This window comes from Ochotona curzoniae, unplaced genomic scaffold (genome assembly GCF_017591425.1).
Source record: "Ochotona curzoniae isolate NIBS_2020 unplaced genomic scaffold, NIBS_Ocur_1.0 scaffold_1852, whole genome shotgun sequence".
Classification (NCBI taxonomy): domain Eukaryota; kingdom Metazoa; phylum Chordata; class Mammalia; order Lagomorpha; family Ochotonidae; genus Ochotona; species Ochotona curzoniae.
Window position 1 is genome coordinate 19809284 of NW_024467087.1, and position 18604 is coordinate 19827887.

Below are 18604 nucleotides of genomic sequence, written 5' to 3' on the forward strand. Positions count from 1 at the left end.
GAAGCAGAGCAGCCCAGATTCAAGCTCACATGGCATGACCTTCTGCACCACGGCTGGCCCCAGAAGCTGTTCTTATTAGAAACAAGGTATACTTTAGCAGAACAATATTTTTGAGCCAGTGAGAAACAAGCCAATGTTTCTGATAACGTTTTGTTTCAAAGTATATTTTATAAAAGTTCAATTGTTCTCCCTTCTCTGGCAGCCAGCAGGATTCATCTCCAGTCTCCTGCTGCCTCTGGGACCCCGTGTCGTGTCAACGTCCACTTTGAGCAGATGCCCCCGACAAAAGGAGGTGATGACATTAAATCACCCCTGATCATTGGAAGATTTGGAGCCTCACTGAAAATTGGCATTGTTGGGTTACCGAATGTTGGGAAATTTGCATTCTTCAATGTGTTAACTGATAGTCAGGCTTCAGCAGAAAACTTCCATTTTGTACTATGGACCCTAATGAGAGCAGAGTTCCTGCGCCTGATGAAAAGTTTAATTTTCTTTGCCAGTACCACAAACTTGCCAGCAAAATTCCTGCCTTTCTAAATGTAGGGAACATTGCTGGCCTTGTGAGAGGAGCTCACAATGGACAGGGACTGGGAACTGCCTTTTTATCTCATATCAGTGCTTGTGATGAGATCTTCCACTTAACATGTGCTTTTTTCTTTAAAGATTTATTTTATTTGAAAGGCAGATATACAGAGAGAAGGAGAGACAGAGAGGAAGATCTTCCATCCGATGATTCACTCCCCAAGTGAACGCAACGGCTGGTGCTGTGCCAATCCGAAGACAGGAACCAGGAACCTCTTCTGGGTCTCCCACACGGGTGCAGGGTCCCAAGGCTTTGGGCCGTCCTCGACTGCTTTCCCAGGCCACAAGCAGGGAACTGATGGGAAGCAGGGCTGCCAGGATTATAACCAGTGCCCATAACAGATATCCCAGCACATTCAAGGCGAGGACCTTAACCATTACACTATCACGCCAGGCCCAACACATGCTTTTGAAGATGATTATATCACCCATGTTGAAGGAAGTATAAATCCTATTCGAGATATAGAAATAATACATGAAGAACTTCAGGTTAAAGATGAGGAAATGATTGGGGCCATTATAGATAAACTAGAACAGGTGGCTGTGAAAGGAGGTGATAAAAAAACTAAAACCTGAATATGACATAATGTGCAGTCAAATCCTGGGTTATAGATCAAAAGAAACCTATTCACATCTATCATGATTGGAATAACAAAGAAATTGAAGTGTTGAATAAACACTTATTTCTGACTTCAAAACCAATGGTCTACTTGTTAATCTTTCTGAAAAAGACTGAAATTAGAAAGAAAAACAAGGGCCCGGCACTGTGGCCTAGCAGGTAAAGTCCTTGTCTTGAACACACCGGGATGTCATATAGGCGCTATTTCTAATCCCGGCAGTAGCTCCACTTCCCATCCAGCTCCCTGCCTGTGGCCTGGGAAAGCAGTTGAGGACGGCCCAAAGCCTTGGGACCCTGCACCCGTGTGGGAGACCCGGAAGAGGCTCCTGGTTCCCAGCTTCGGACTGGCGCAGCACCAGCCTTTGTGCTCACTTGGGAAGTGAATCATCAGATGGAAGATCTATCTTTCCTACTCTCTGTACATCTAACTTTGCAGTAAAAATAAAATAACTCTCAAAAAAAAAAAAGTAAAGAAAAACAAATGGTTGATAAAAATTTAAGAGTGGGTGGACAAGTGTAATTCAGGTGCCTTGGTCATTCCTTTTAGTGGGACTAGTGGGACCTTGGAACTCAAGTTGCAAGGATTGAGTGCTGAGGACAGACAGAACTATCTGGAAGTGAACATGACACAAAGTGCTTTGCCAAAGATCATTAAGGCTGGGTTTGCAGCACTCCAGCTCGAATACTTCACTGAAGGCCCAGATGAAGTGCATGCATGGACCAACAGCAAAGGGACGAAGGCTCCTCAGGCTGCTGGAATGATCCACACGAATTTTGAAAAGGGATTCATTATGGCAGAAGTAATGAAGTATGAAGATTTTAAAGAAGAGGGTTCTGAAAATGCAGTCAAGGCTGCTGGGAAATACAGACAACAAGGCAGAAATTATATTGTTGTTCAAATTTAATACACCTCAACAACTCAAGAAAAAATAAATTTTGTTATTGCTCCGATAAGCATGCAAGTTCCACATGCATTTTTTAACATTAAATTTTCTGGGAACTGAAGGGACAAACTTGGGCGATGGAAGCATTGTACAAATTATTTTTGCTTGCTTTAAAATTAACATAACTGTGTACCTCCAATAAAATGCAAGTTCACTAAATGTGAACAGCCTTGCTTTTCACATGATTAAGACCCTACTCCAAATTGTAGAAGCCTTTCAGGAGCCATATCACTCTCATGATACTTCATTAATCTCCATCATGTACGCCAAGCCTGACACATTTGACAGTGAGGACAATGTGGCTTGCTGCTTTTTGAATCTTACAGATAATGCATGCTTTACACTAATCCAGATGTCTACACTCAATAAAATATTTGACAAAACAAAAAAAAGTTCAATTGTTGCTTTACAAAAATTAAAACAATGTAACAAGGATGGGTGTCTGGAGCAACACTGTAGACTGCTTAGGTTAACTCCCCAGCTTCCCAGAGAGCCCCAGACTGCTTGGGTTAACTCCCAAATGATGCAAATGATGTTTCAAAAAGAATACACTACCAAGGTTTATCAACTCCTATCCACCAGATCCTTTTCTAAATATTCATATTTATTGTAAAATATAAAACATAAGGTACTACTAAGGATGATTCAGCTACCACCAATTCTCAGCCAAAAATAAGGTTTTCAAGTACTCTGAGAATTTTGACTTTAACTTCCTCCTGTATCTTAACCATTTAGAAATGCTGCCTCTAATTTTACGTCCCCAAAGAACATTATCATTATGTGATCTATAAATCATCCCACTGGAAGGCAGTGTATCATCCTGTAAAAAAAAAAAAAAAAGGTTCTGAAATTTGGCAAACTAGTTCAAACTGGTTCTTACTAGCTGGACCTCACTAAATGAAAACACCACAACCACCTCACATGGGTTATTGTAGTAAGCAAAAAAAAAAAGTTAGGAAGACTAACAACTTGCTGTATACACAGATGCTGTAAATGGTATCCTGTTGATACAAACTTGCTCATTAATGCAAAGCCAACTAAGGGAAACTAATTGACTCCTTCTCTTCCAACATACAGCTCTTGACCATGAATACTAACAATGTAATTACAATGCAGGACTACATTTCTAGAAAATCTAAGGGTTTAATTCAATTATGGTCCAAGAACCTGTATAATGTATCCTGCACAATGAGACAAGGATTCAAAATCAGATAAAAACATAGCTCCCTGACAGGAAAGGTTAATCTACTTATAAAAGGTAAATGTGAAAAAAAGGATAAATGTGGATATAGTCCAACACTATACATTTAAGTAGTATAGATTTCCATACACACCATACACAATTATTTACCAAGTTGGATTTGCTTGGTTAGGAAGCTTGTTAATTAATCCAGTCTAACTTTAAATGCTCGAGATCTATGTATTTAAAAGACCATTTCTAATAAAATGCTATATTGCCCAAATGGTACCTTTGAAATTTTCCAAGTATATTTAGTTAAATATGAATGCTATTACTGAATTAACCTTAGTGAGCAGAACTTTACATATTGGCCTTCAATTAAAAATCGGAAACATATCTATACTCAGACTTGGATAAATTCATTTGTCAACAAGGCTGCTTTTCAAAAACACACCTTCATTCCTCTGCTTCAGAAGTTAAAGTCTACAGAACGTCTCTGGGGCTAAACAAGTGGTGAAGAGAGAGGAACACATCCCAATGGAGTAGTATTACAGCTCTGCTAATATTTCCTACATTTTCCTTCCTTTTTTGTAGAAGGAAAATTTGCAAGAATTCATGTTCATACCTAACTTTAATACTATTTCTTTAAACCACAAAATAACGTTCTTATTACTAAAAATATATTAAACATGCTCTTTGTAATAACAATTCTGTCATCAAAATAGGTAAATTAGACCAGTGAAAACAAATACTTGCAGTTGAAAAGAGAAAAAATTGGAAATCTAAAAAAGGAGACATTACAATTTTTTTTAAAAAAAGATTAATTTTATTTTTATTGGAAAGTGAAATTTTACAAAGAGAACGAAAGACAGAGAGAAGAAAGATCTTCCATCCACTGGCTCTCTCCACAGTAGTTACAATGGCCCTAAGCTGCACCAATCTGACACCAGGAGCTAGGAGCCTCTCCGGGGTCTCCCACATGGGTGCAGAGTCCCAAGAGAGTTCACGCCTTAACTACTCAGCTGTATTTCAAGATGTATTTCTAGAAAATACATCTGGGAAGGCAGCAGATGACCCAAATCCTTGGGTCCCTGCCACCTGTTTCAGAGACCTGGATGGAGTTGCAGGTTCCTGGCTTCAGCATGGCCCAGCCCTGATTTTTGTAACTATCCAGGGCATAATCCAGCAGACAGAAAATGTGTCCTTTTCTGTGTCACTCTGGCTTTCAAATAATTGAAGGTGCTCTTGGTAAACTGATGAAATGCACACATGCATTTTGTACATAACCTTAGGTTACTTCTAAGCTTCCATTCTACCCACACACCCACTGGTCACTAAGTCACCAACGTATTTGTTCATCTGATCAAAAACACAGTACTTTTTCAAGCTAATCTCACTGTGGTTTCAATGAACTAGAAAATAAAGACTTTTTTAAAAACTGAATGATGGGAATAGGAGTTTAGCCTAGTACCTCAGGGTGAAGACACCCATGGTCCACATCCCAGCACCTGGCTCTAGCTCAGCTCATGGCTCCAGGTTCCTAGTAAGATTCCTAGGCAGCAGTAATGGCTCAATAAATTGGGCACCTGCCACCCACATGAGACCTGGACTTGAAGTCCACATCGGTCCCCATCAGAGTGCTAGCTCCCAGTCTCAGCCTGCCACAGCCCAGGCTGTGCCAGTTATTTGGGGAGGTAATGAACAGACAGAAGATATATCCCCCTTCACCTTGCTCTGACTCTGCCTTTTTTTTTTTTTTTAAGATTTATTTATTTACTGGAAAGTCAGATATACAGAGAGGAGGAGAGAGAGAGAGGAAATTCTTCCATCCAATGATTCACTCCCCAAGTGAGCGCAACGGCCGGTGCTATGCCGATCCGAAGCCAGGAACCAGGAACTTCTTCCAGGTCCCCCACACGGGTGCAGGGTCCCAAAGCTTTGGGCCATCCTCAACCTGCTTTGACAGGCCAAAGGCAGGGAGCTGGATGTGAAGCAGGGCTGCCAGGATTAGAACCGGTGCCCATATGGGACCCCGGTGTGTTCAAGGTGAGGACTTTAGCCACTAGGCCATGCCGCCGGGTCCAACTCTGCCTTTCAAATCCTAATAATCTTTTTTAAAAAGTTTAAAAAAAAAAAAAAAGAGGGAGGCAGCATGGTAGCTCAGTGGCTAAAGCCCTCACCCTGCACAAGCTGGGATCCCATTTGAGCACCTCTGCATATCTGACTTTGCAATAAAAATAAATAAATCTTTCTTAAAAAGCAAAAAACAAATTGTTCGGTGAAATAATAAAATAGCCAAATATGAGCACAGAAAAAAGTCTGAAAGACTTCTTCACATCAAATCTCCACTACTCATTCAGGGAAGAAAACAAAAATCTTGGTTTGCAATACAAGTGACCCACAAGCATGTTAAAATCATTTTTCTTGTTTAGAATTCACCTTCATTAATTCTGAAGGGAGTAAGAAAGGGAACCACAAATACAAACAGGTCAGACATGCAAATTAACTAAAAATAATCATACATTGAAAAGAACTATTATTTCTGGAAATAATATATGAACTTCTGCAAGACTGAACTCTCAAGTTATGTTAGAGTAAGTTTAATTTCAGATAAATCTCTAGACAGAACTATTTCCTTTTTCTTAAGTTTATTTATTTTTTATTGGAAAGGCGGATATATAGAGAAAAGGAGAGACAGAGAGGAAGATCTTCCGTCCGATGGCTCACTCCAAGTGACCACAATGGCAAGTGTTGCACCAATCCGAAGCCAGGAGCCTGGAGCTGTTTTCTGGTCCCCGACGCAGGTGCAGGGTCCCAAGGCTTTGGGCCGTCCTCAACTGCTTTCCCAGGCCACAAGCAGGGAGCTAAATGGGAAGCGGGGCTGCTGGGATATGAACTGGTGCCCATACGGGATCCCAGCGCATTCAAGGTGAGGACTTTAACCACTACGCTATCGCACTGGGCCTTTTTCTTTCTTTTCTAATATTACTTCTTCTTAATCACAAAATTATTTATCCTTTCAGTTGTCTTCTCAAAAGAAATTTTTCTTGGCAGATTCCCTATAATATCATACAATCCACATTTTCCCCCTAGTAAAATGTAAAGTAAGACTGGGTAATGGAAATAAACTCAAATATAGCTGTCTTGGAGTTTCCCTGTTTTTGCTACTTTGATGAACATTGTGAAATTGCTTTTAAACATCAAAAAGTATAATCACCCCAGCCTAACAGTCACTCGCAATAACCCAAGTGTAAATTCTCCTGGGTTTTAAAAACACTGCATCCTATCTTTTACTACTGACCCTATACCAATAAAAACTCCCCCAAAAGAGTAACAGTAAACAAACTCACTCTCAGATTATGACAATTTAAAGTAATGTAAATCACTTTCTTGCCCACAGAAATCTATGTAGGGGTTTCAAGCTGCTTCTTAGCACTGACTCTTGGGAAAGTTACTTGGCCTCCCTAGGCTCTAGTTCCCTCTTCCCAACAAAGGGGTATTGATTAGGGTCAAAACCGAGACAGTCCTAGTTTATGTTACTGGCCCAGTGTGCAATGGTTAGGTGCCCCCTCCCTTTCACTCCCTGGTTTGAGCAATAAATCGCATGTTCATCCCATGTACTAGAGCTGTGAAGACTAAGGTAGCATTTACATAGACAGCATTTAAAGACTGTATAAGATAAAATAAGAGTTCAGTGGGAAGGCAGCACCTTGTCAGAGCAGCCACAGCTTCCGTATGGGTGCCAGCTCAAGTCCAGGCTACTCCACTTCTGATCCAGCTTCCTGCTGATGGCCTGGGAAATCAGCAGAGGATAGCCCAAGTCCTCAGGCCCCTGCACCCACATGGGAGACCAGAAAGAACGAATCTCCTGGGTTCAACTGGCCCAGCTCCAATGACTGCAACCACAACTGAGGAAAATCAGCAAATGAAAAATCTCCCTCCCTCCTTCCTTCTGTAATTCTGCCTTCAAAATAAAAATTAATAATTTTTTTAAAGTTAGCACGTGGATATTTTAAAAACTCATGGGAAAATTAAATTAAAAATATAAATTTATTGTGATACAAGTTTTTCAGAACATATGGAAAATGAGTATTACGAAAAAAGAACTACATGGAAATCAAAACTGATTTTACACTAAAATAAGTGAAAACTCTGCTTAGTACCAAATCAGGTCCCTTAATATTCTAAGAGTCTTTTCTAAATGACAGTTACTCAGGTTAACTATGGAAAGTAGAAATGCAGTAACTATTTCCTGAATTCTCCCATGGACAGTACCCAACTATCTTTCAAGATGCAGAGACAAAAAAATGATTCAATGGGTCCAGTACACTGGCTTCATTGGCTAATCTTCCAACATCACATGAGCTCCCGGCATATGGCCTGCGAAAGCACCAGAAGATGGTCCATGTCCTTAGAACCCTGCATCCAAGTGGGAGACTTGGGAAACTCTCCTGGCTCCTGGCTTCAGACTGGCTCAGCTCTGATCATTGTGGCCATCTGGGGGCTAAAACAGTGGAGGAGATGTTATCTCTCTGCCTCTCCTTCTCTCTCTAAATCTCTTTCAAATAAAAACTTTTTAAAATCTTTAGAAAAAGTGATTTATTATACACAATGAATACATATACTTGGATATACAGTTCCTCGTATTCTTGGAATACAAAAGATAAAACATGAATAAAGAAACTGAGTATTAAATACACAGTTTGGAGATTGTTTTCCATCGCCTAAAAAAAATACTTCCAACGGCACAAAGCTTAAGGGAATGATCAACATAAAATACTTAGGGAGCAGTGTAAACACTGGCATTTCATATGGGTGTCAGTTCATGTCCCAGCTGCCCCACTTCCCATCCATCTCCCTACTTGTTTGTGACCTGGGAACACAGTTGAGGATGGGCCAAAGCCTTCAGACCCTGCACCCACAAGTGAGACCCGGAAGCTGCTGGCTCATGCCTTCAGATGCGCTCAGCTCTGGTTATTGTAGCACCTTGTGGGAATGAACCAATAGATGGAACATCTTTCTCTATGTTTCTCCTTCTCTTTGCAAATCTGACTTTCAAATAAAAAATATTTTTTTAAAAAGTCACATATGCAAATTCTTCTTTCCATACGCGGGCCTCTCAGAACCTGCTAATCTTCAGGAAGATCTTCAGTTTGATGATTCATTCCCCAAGTGACCACATGGCATGGAGCCGCTTCTGGGTCTCCCACACAGGTGCAGGGTCCCAAGGCTTTGGGCCATCCTCAACTGCTTTCCCAGGCCACAAGCAGAAAGCTGGATGGGAAGCTGAGCCGCTGGGACTAGAACCAGTGCTATATGGAATACCAGCTCGTGCAAGGCAAGAATTTCAGCCACCTGCTACCACACCAGGCCCTCCACTAAAGATTTATCTTAGGTAAAAAAAATCCAACATCCAGATTTCTTCAAATGAGACAAGCTTTAGTTTATGAAAAGCAGGAAGGAAAAAGAACAAGAGAAAGAATAAAAGTAAGATCAAGAAACTGATCACTAAAGAATAATTAATTTACAGCCCTAACAAAGAGCAATAAATCTAAAAGGTGAACTAAAATAGAAAATAAAAGCAAACAAGAGAGATATTAGCAAAAGGAGTGCGAAATTTTTTTAAGGTATCATTAAACAGAAAACATTCCGAGGCCCAGCATGAGAGCCTAGTGGCTAAAGTTCTTGCCTTGCAACTGCTGGCAGCCCATGGCTGCGCTTCCCTTCCAGCTCCCTGCTTGTGCCCCTGGAAAGCAGTTGAGGGACCCCGCACCCGCATGAGAGAACCGGAAGAAGCTCTCGGGCTCCTGGCTTCAGATCGGCTCAGCTCCAGTCATTACAGCAACTTGGGCAGTGAATCATCTGATGGACGATCTTCCTCTCTTTTTCTCCTTCTCTCCATATATCTGAGTTTCCAACAAAAATAAATTTTTAAAAAAAAATATTCCCCTACAGAACTGAAATAGCATAGCAGTAGATTAGCCTAAATTCATTTTTATTATTTCAAATTAACCACTCAAATAATAAGCCATGGGACTAGGGAACTAATACACATTTAGATGTGAACACATGACAATAGAAAAGAAAAACTGTGACCATTCTTCTACACATGATGTGCCTGCCAACACAAAAGAATTCTACATATTATCCCACAGACTAGAACACACGCAAAACCAAATGCCATTTATTTCAATTGTTTCAACTATTCGTATATAACACAACATAAACTGGGGCTGGCACATCCCATATAGGTGCCAGTTCACATTCCTGCTGCTCCACTTCCCATTCCACTTTCCCACTTGTGGCCTGGGAAAGAAGTGAAGGATGGCCGAATGCCTTGGGACCCTGCACCTGTGTGGGAACTTGAAAGTAGCCCCTGGCTCCATACCAGATTGGCTCAGCTCAGCTCAGGCTGTGTGGACACTTGGGGAATGAACAGCAGATGGAAGATCTGTCTGCCTCTGTTTCTCCTCTATGTAAATCTGCCTTTTCAGTAAAAATAAATCTTTTAAAAAATATATATACACCCGGGACTTGGGGAGGGTGGGAAATTGGGTGGGCCTTCTCCCTTAATACCCCCCTTTATAACATGAAGATAACAATATGGAAAACATACTAGTATTATCCACTTTCCTGTAGCCCTTGAACCTTCTTACTCTAATTAAGTATGTGAAGAATGTCAAAATTAATTTTATTAATAAAAAAATAAAATAAAATAAAAAAAATATATATATATAAACATTATATTTGGTATCATTCATCTGACCCTGAGTTAAAACATCTGCCTTTACTTTGTACTCCACACAAAAATACTTTCTAAGATACTGAAAGGGTGATGCCTGCCTTCCAGTTAAGTTAGTCACAGATATCACATCCACAAATATATTGAGGCCAGGCCATCCAAGCATGACTTGGGACAAGTCACCTCTCCTGAGAGCCTCAATCTCCTCACCTGCAAAATAAGGACCATCTAACTTGCACCTTAGTTGAAAAGACCAAACAACTTATGTTAAAACTTCAGCTCTGTATTAGAAAGGCATTCAAATTAAATTTCATCAGAATACCTCTGGTTTCACAAACTTACAGGCCAAACCTTATTAAAACAAATATTCTTGCAAAAATGCAAAGAGGATTTACTTTTCCCCCCATGGAACAAGGTCCAGAATTTAATTAGCCTGTTTCTTAATAAAGGAATTGTACCTTAGAGTTGTAAAGCTTTTCAGAGTTCTAGTCATGTGTTTTCCAACCATCATGATATAAGAAAGAAAAGATCATTGATAATTCGTTATTTTGGGGATAAAGTGTGTGAAACAACTTTAGTAAAACTACATAAAAATTTCTTTGTGTCTACTGGCTAGTATCAAAGAATTTAGACTGTATACATTAAAAATACAATTCATGTCGTGGATTTCCATAGCTTCTTAAGAAGTAAACATTTCTTACATGTGCAAAACAAAATAGTTCACAAAGCCTTATCACTTACACAAAATGCACACAAGCTTTGATTAAAGTGATGCAAGAGCTTAGAAATCTGACAATTTTGTATTCTCATACCTTTGTCAAACAGAACATGCAATAACCACCATTTATGATAACTTGAGTTAAAAAGAATTATGAGGCTGGCTTTTGGCATTGTAGATTAAGGCACTGCCTTCAACACTGACATCCCACATGGGTAGAAGTCCAAGTCTAGTCATTTTATTACAATGCCTGCTTAATGTGTCCGGGAAAAGTACTGAAAGATGGCCCAAATACTTTGGCTCCTCCCACCAATGTTGGAGAGCCTTATGAAACTTTGGGAGCCTGGCTTCAGCCTAACCCAGCCACTGGGCCACTGTAGCCACCTAGAGAATGAATAAGTAGATGGAAGATCACTGTGTCTCTCCCTATCTCTTGATAGAAATATACAGAACAAACTTTCAAAACAACAAATCTTTAAAAAAAAAAAAAAGGTATTTTTAAAGTACTGAACAACAAATGAAAAGCCCTAAACATATTTCACACAGAAAATTACAAAAAAAAATTGTAATGAAATTCTAGAATAAGCTCTGTCTTTCAAATTCCTTCTACTCTCCAGAAAACACATTTCAGGGTATACTGAATGACTTCCATTGCCAATTGAGAATAACCCCTTCGTTTTTCTCCCCAAACTTCCAAAACAGTGTTCTACTAAAACTTGAAATTTTTTAAAATTTTATTTGAAAGGTAGAGTCTCACCTCCTCACTCAGACAGAAGAGAGAAAAAAATATTTTCCCTCTACTGGTTCCCTCCCTTAATAAAGACTGCAACAATCAGGATCCAAGCGTGAGAGCCTAGTGGCTAAATCAGCCCCCTTGCACTTGCCGGGATCCCATATTGGCACTGGTTCATGTCCCGGCTGCCTCACTTCCCATCCCGCTCCCTGCTAGTGGCCTGAGAAGGCAGTAAACAATGGCCCAAGGCCTTGGGACCCTGCACCTTGGGAGATCTGGAGGAGGCTCCTGGTTCCTGGATTCAGATAGACTTTAACTCTGGCCATTGCGGCCACTTGGGGAGTGAAGCAGCAGATGGAAGATCTTTCTCTCGTTACTCTCTGGAAATCTGCCTTTCCAATAAAAATATATAAACCATTATTAAAAACTGCAACAATCAAGCCTGGACTAGGCCAAAGCCAGGAGTCCGAGATTCAATTCCGATATCTGACATGTGACAGGTGCCCAAGCACTTGCCCCACCTTTTATTGGATATTAGCAGGAAGCCAGATTAGGAACAGAGGAACCAGGACCACAGTCAGAACTCTCATGTGGGACTAATATTGCCACTGATGGCTTAACCCACTCCACTCCACTACAGGTGGCTACTGTAAATTTTAAGTTGATAAGTTCACCTAGAGTATCAAAAAGTAAAGTTTTGCAATTATAAAGATCCCAAAGGAAAGGGGGCAGAGCAGTGGTGCAGCAAGTTAATCTTCTGGCACACCACATGAGCTGGCACACCATATGGGGCAGGTTCGTGTCCTAGCTACTCTACTTCCCATCCAGCTCCCTGCCTATGGCCTGCAAAGCAGCACAATGGTTCGATGATGCTTTAAGTCCTTGGGACCATGCATTCATGGGGAAGATTCAGCCTGGCTCCCAGATTGGATCAACTAAGCTCTGGCCCTTGTGGACATTTGGGTGTGAACAAGTTGATGAAAGATCTTTTCTCTCTCTCCAATTCTTTCAAGTAAAATAAACATTCCAAAAAAAAAAAAAAAGGAAAAACAATATTATTCTTCACTGTTTACTACCTTCCCACACATGACTGTGGGTGGTTTCAGCTAAACATGCAGAATATTAAGCATTACTAAACTGTCAAGTGCACATTTTCACATCTGACCACATATTTCCAGAACAGATGAACCTGTCCCCACCCCCCTACCTCATTCATTTTAATTTCAAGTTCCTCAGGGGAGCACAAAAGTCAGTAAGTTTGAACAAAAATGAAAAAATATAGAATTCAGTTTACAAAACTTGGCTATTTGAGATATCAAAAAAAAAAAAAAAATCCTAAATCAGGACTGGCACCAGGGTGGAAATAAGTTAAGCCTCCTTCTGCATTGCTGGCATCCCATATGGGTGCCAGTTTGTGTCCACTTCCCATCCAGCTCCCCGCTGGTGGCCTGGCAAAGCAGTTGAGGACGGCCCAAAGCCTTGGGACCCTGCACCAGTGCAAGGGACCCAGAAGAGGCTCCTGGCTCCGCTCCAGGCATTGCAGGCATTGCAGGCATTGCAGCCATATAGGGAGTGAAACAGCGAATCGAAGCAATCTCTCCCTCTCTGGGTCTACTCTCCGTAACTCTGTGTCTCAAAAACTAAATAAATAAGTCTTTTAAAAATCCTTAACAGGGCTCAGCACAGTAACATAGCAGCTGAAGCCCTTGCCTTGCATGTGCCTGGATCCCATGTGTATGCCAGTTCTAATCCCAGCACTTCCCATCCAGCTCCCTGCTTTGTGGTCTGGGAAAGTGAGAGGCCAGGAAGCAGCTCCAGGCTCCTGGCTTCAGATTGGCTCAGCTCTGGCCCTTGCAGCCTCTTGGGGAGTAAATCAATGGACAGAAGATCTTCCTTTCTGTCTCTCCTCTTCTCTCCTCTTCTCTCCTCTTCCAATAAAAAAAAATAACAAAAATCTTTAATAAACTTGAAAGTTACCAAGTTCAAAATCTGTTCATTTAGTAGTTTAGTTTATTGTCTCACCGCAGTAAATCTGAAACCACAATCTCATAATTTACTTAAGAATTTACATATAAGTAAAAATATAAAATATGTAAAAACTTCCTTTAATATCCTTCCAAAGCCTAGATTTTGAGTATGAAAATACAGACTAATGTTAGCAATTACAAAATATTTGCCCCACCCCTAGGTGAGATTTTGCTATAATTATGATTTTAACAATAAACACACTCCAAATATAAAGATGAAATGTCCAGTATTTTAGATTCCTCTAGAATTTTGACATATGTTCAAAAATACAAGTCAGGGAAAAAATAGACCTCCCAGTAAACAATGAGAAACTGCAAAACATAAAGCACTTATCTGAAAAGAATTGAGGAGCACTTCACAAAAACACAATCACAAGAAGACCAAACATCTTCATTGCCAAGTACTTTTTACTACTAATGAGTGGCGGTCAGAGAGCACTGAAACACCTTGCATAGCAATTTTTAACTAGTTCCAGGACCAGGTCATTGAGTGGATGTTAAATAATTTTAAATATCAACACTTACTTTCATATCAGTTTAAGAAACAACCTACTCCACCCTCCCTGCTGGCCTCTGATACCTTAGACTGCTGCGGTTAATTCACAGTGGGAAGGGATGGTTAATAAGTACATTTCCTTTCCAATCGGCTTCTCTACCGAGTCATTAAACAACAAATATTGAAAGTGAATTCAGCTACCTAGATCCTCCTACCAGAAATGTTCCCCACAATACCCCAATCCGTTCCACTGCTACTCCAATTGCCAAAGCCCCTCCTATTAATAGTAAATCCCTTCATGCCTGCTCACTTTAACTCCAACTTGATGAAGTAGACACCACTCAGAATTTATAAAATCGGCAAATGGAATTTTCCTCTTCTCATGCAATCAAAAAGGAAACTAAAAGTAGGATACATTCAGACTAAGACACAAACATTTAAAGTTCAAGCAACTTACACACATTGGTGGTACTTGCTCTACACTGGTTCAGCTCAAATTGATTTTGTGAAACTTTGTTGCCAAGCATTCTGTAATTACTTTTAAAAAAATTAAAAATCTCAGGTGAGTTTCCTGTGCAATTTCCTATGTAAATATAAACTCAAATTTTTACACCAAAACTCTAAGACAATTAGGAAACTTCAAAATGTTGGGTTTGGAGAAATTTTCATGTACTCACAAAACTAAAGTATAAAAAGGAACACTCCTGGATACGTGCATGTACAATAATCAACCTAAGGCGACTTCTTTTTCCACTTCTCCCTCCTACTCATTCCTTTCCCCCATTAGCATCTTCAATAATGATTAAGACATGGTGCTCAATAAGTAAACAGAAAAAGCACAAACACAGCAAAACTATCAAGGCCCATGAAACTGCTAAGTCCAGCAATGTGATTATACAGCCACTCAACAACTCCATGATAGGTGATAAATCCAGGAAGCAAACAAAAAAACCAAACAACCATCTTTAGGAAATGCAATAAAGACCAAAAAAACCCAGACACATTTAATATCATATATAAAAGAAATATGTAATGAAAATGAACTCAAACATCTGCAATTAGGTTGTATCCACATAGCACCTTAGCTCAAAACGCAAAAAAAAAAGACTATTTAACATAATGTGTCATAAAATTACAATTCAACCACTTGAAAAACCGCTGAACACTTATGCCTTAACTGGTCCTTCTGAACCCTAATTATAGATTGTTATCAGTGTGGAAAGAAAACCAGGCATTTTAACCTAAGTGGTTTTAAACGTTCAAAATTAACCCCACTGTTCATTGGAAAATATATGAAAGCAAGTCTAAACTACCTGAATTGTATGTCATTAACAGAAATGTAGCCACTTCCCAGAGCCGATTTTCTTAAAAAATAATAATAATAATAAGTTCACATATACCCTTAAATGCAACGCGCTAGGCTACAGACAGAATTAGGAGACCGCCTCCTGCTTTCGCTGCTAACCAATGCGCAGAGAGAGAAGGTTGGCAGCAAAGTGCAGCGAGGACAGTAACAAACACCAGCAGCTCCGAGCAGGCCCTGCTCGAGCCAGGAATGACGCACTTCGGTAACCCGACTCTTTCTCCCCTGCACCCCCGCCCCCAGCAGCGGTGCTGACACCGCCAACAGCCCGGAGTAGGGAAAAAAGACAACAGAAAAAAAAAAAAAAAGGCAGAGGTTGCACCGCACTAGGTTTCATCAAGAAACCTCGATTATTCCTCTTTCGACACTAACCACTAGGACTAAACAGGAAAAGAAGCTTCGTGCTTAAGCAAGTCCCATCATGGTGGTTTAAGAGTCACTAAATTAAGCTGATAATGAGTCCAATCCACAGAGACAAATACAGGGTGTGGCTGCTGTGAAATACGGCGGTCCGTGGGAGAAAAGGGGTACGAAATTTACACTCCGGCGTGAAGGAAAGACGGGGCTTGACGGGGGGTGGGGTGAGGCGGCCCGCGCATTTTAAGGAACCATTGCAAAGCAACACAAGCTTCTCCTTGACTTAAACCTAACCCTTTACACGATCAAAAGTTTCTAATAGGTCGCATGGAAGCGCCAAATAACCAATTAATCAGACACCATGACCCCCAATTTGAAAACTACACCCAAGAGAAAGGAGGAGGGAGAGGGAAGGGGGGTGCTGGGCAACAACATAAAAAAAAAAATTCTAGGCCACGGAGGAGAAAAAGTCTCACAGACCGGATGAAAGTACTAATGCAATATTAAACATTTCAGCCCAACACCGAAGCCCGAAAAATCACACGAGAGCCCATTACTGTTAAGGATTAAAAATAAAATGACACATACACCGAGGAAGAGCAGAAACTAGATGTCGAAAGTACAGCGCTTCATAAAAAAACTAGAGGCAAAACAAGACATTCTCGCGACGGGGGCGGGCGGGGGGGAAAGGGGAGCCGAAATCAACAATACGTTTAGAATTCTAGGCCACAAGAAAATGGGAACGGGGCTCAAAGTTTTGCGGAACTACTTGATGCTGTTTCCCACACCTTCTCTCCCATGGCCCATCCGACCCTTTTCGTCCTAAAAAATCGCCGGCCACGGATCTCCGGGATAGAGAAGAAAAAGAAAGTCGAGCGTGAGCAAGAATAAAAAGTGTGGAGGGAAAAAGCAGAGGCTGCCTACCTGGGGCAAGGATCAGCTCGGTTCGTGCCTTGCGAAAGACAGTGCGGTGGGGGTGGGAACGAAAAGCAGCACTAAAACTAAAACAAAAGTGGCGCCAAAACCCCCCAACAAACAGCCTTCCACTCCCGCCCTTCCCCCCCTCCGCCCATGCCAGGCAGGCAGGGCCCCCTTCGGGGCAAGGTCTGCGCGCGGGGGCCAACGCCGCCAGACCCCAACCGATTTAGCAAATTGTTGCCCTAAGAAAACTGACCGAAGTCGGGCCTCGGAAGGGATGCAGAGATCGATGCCAACCGCTTTCCCAAGCAGTTCCCCCACCACGCGCTGGAGATGATGGGGCGGGGGAGAAGCAGAGGGGCCCGTCACATGAATGTTGTTCCCTCTCTAGGAAGGGAGGAAGAGAGGGAGGGGAGGGAGGGAGGGAGGGAGGGAGGGGAGGAAGGAGGGGAAGGGAGAAGGGAGGGGGCACGAGGGAGGGGTGTGATCCGAGTAGATTTTCCCTCGCCTCCCTCGGTCCGAGGCCCAAATATACACAACTGAGCCTCCTCTTTTTCCCCTCCCCCCCCAGGCTCCCAGCACCACCATTTTGCTCTCGTCTTTCCCCTCGCCACGGTACCGCGCTCTGCCCCGACCCCCAGCCTCGGCCTCCCCGGCTGGCCTCCCCCGACCCCGGCTCGCATCCCACCCCACCTCCAGTTTGGGTTCTCAGAGGCTTAAGAGCCTGCCGGAGAAAAGGAACCTAAATCGACAGCCACATAGAGGAGCGGAGCCTCCATCTTGCGCTGCTCCGCGTTCTCCATTTTGGGCCACCCATTGGGGCGGGGGGGGGGTCCTCCGTAGAGGCCCCGAGGGAGAGTTGGGCGAGGGAAGGAAGAGAAAAGCTTCAGCGAGGGTAGTCGAAAAAGAGTCGTCCTGCCGTAGAAAGCCACTCTAGGAGTAGGAGGTAGGGAGCAAGGGGGCTGGAAGTTCCTTGGAAGTGTTGGGGGGGTAGCGACTGGAGGGGAGAGGGCAGAAAGCAGGGCTGGGGGTGCTGGCGGGGGCGAGCCCGAGTCTCCCCGCCGGGACCCGGCCGCCCGCTCCATGGCTGCCCCCCAGGGGAGCCAAGGAAGCAGAGGAGAAATTCAATGGCAACAGAGTGTCCAGGCTCTTTCCCTCCCAACTCCTGTGTCTCGCCCTCTTTCAACCACACAACACCTCCCGGTGGGCCCCTCGCCCTCCGGGTGCCCCTCCAAACTTCTAGAAGCTTCGCCTCCGCCATTTTATAACTTACCTCCCCCCTCAGCGTACACAGAGGCAGCAACGAGACTGTTCGCCTCCCCCACTCCTTCCTTCTTTCTCAGGCCGGGGGCTTCTTCACCCCTGGGCTGGTACAAGATTTTTTTTCCCCCTTCCTCTTCTTTACACCCTCGAATTCTACTCAGGGACGGAAGCTCCCGCGGTTCTAGAGCGGTGGGGGGTTTTGAAAGTGGCGGTCGGATCCGGCGGGTTTTTTTTTTTTCTTTTTCTTTTTTTTTTTTTTCTTTTTTTTTTTTTTTTTTGGTGGCGCTTCGGGATTGTTTGGGGTGTTCGCTCTTCGGCGACTTGGAGGCGAATGGAACGCGCAGGCGCCATCTGTCGGCCATGAACCCGCGCCCGGCTCCCGTTGGGAGAGAGCGGCATCCAGCGGCAGCCAGCGGGTACTGCAACGCGGGCCCCTGGCCCTCCCACCCAGCATCCTCCTCCCAGTCGTCAGCCAATCGTGGCCGAGTGACTCCCGGGTTCAGCGTCTCCGACGCCGCCTGCAAACGAGGCGCCCGCAGGGGCGCGCCGCCGAGTGGGGTAAACAAGGTGCCGTGCCCGCGCCTGACTTACTCATGGCTTGGGCCGCGCTTCTACCGCGAACCAGGGTTCCTCTGGCTTTCTTGGGGCCGGCGGGGAGTCGT

At 42.8% G+C, this 18604-nt stretch overlaps 1 protein-coding gene and 1 pseudogene across 4 annotated transcripts in view; one reads left to right on the plus strand and one right to left on the minus strand.

The window, feature by feature from the left end:
• STAG2 (stromal antigen 2) overlaps positions 1 to 18171 on the minus strand; it is a 146313-nt gene extending 128142 nt beyond the window's left edge. Inside the window, exon 1 of one of the 4 annotated variants that reach the window (XM_041000175.1) lies at positions 17953 to 18171. The gene's annotated coding sequence lies outside the window, so the exon portion shown is untranslated. Of the gene's footprint in view, positions 1 to 16935; positions 17073 to 17372; positions 17392 to 17952 lie in introns of those variants that run through there. The other 3 variants (XM_041000177.1, XM_041000174.1, XM_041000178.1) reach the window with 3 other exon arrangements.
• LOC121169550 lies at positions 274 to 2134 on the plus strand (annotated as a pseudogene).
• Positions 18172 to 18604: the final 433 nt, after the last annotated feature.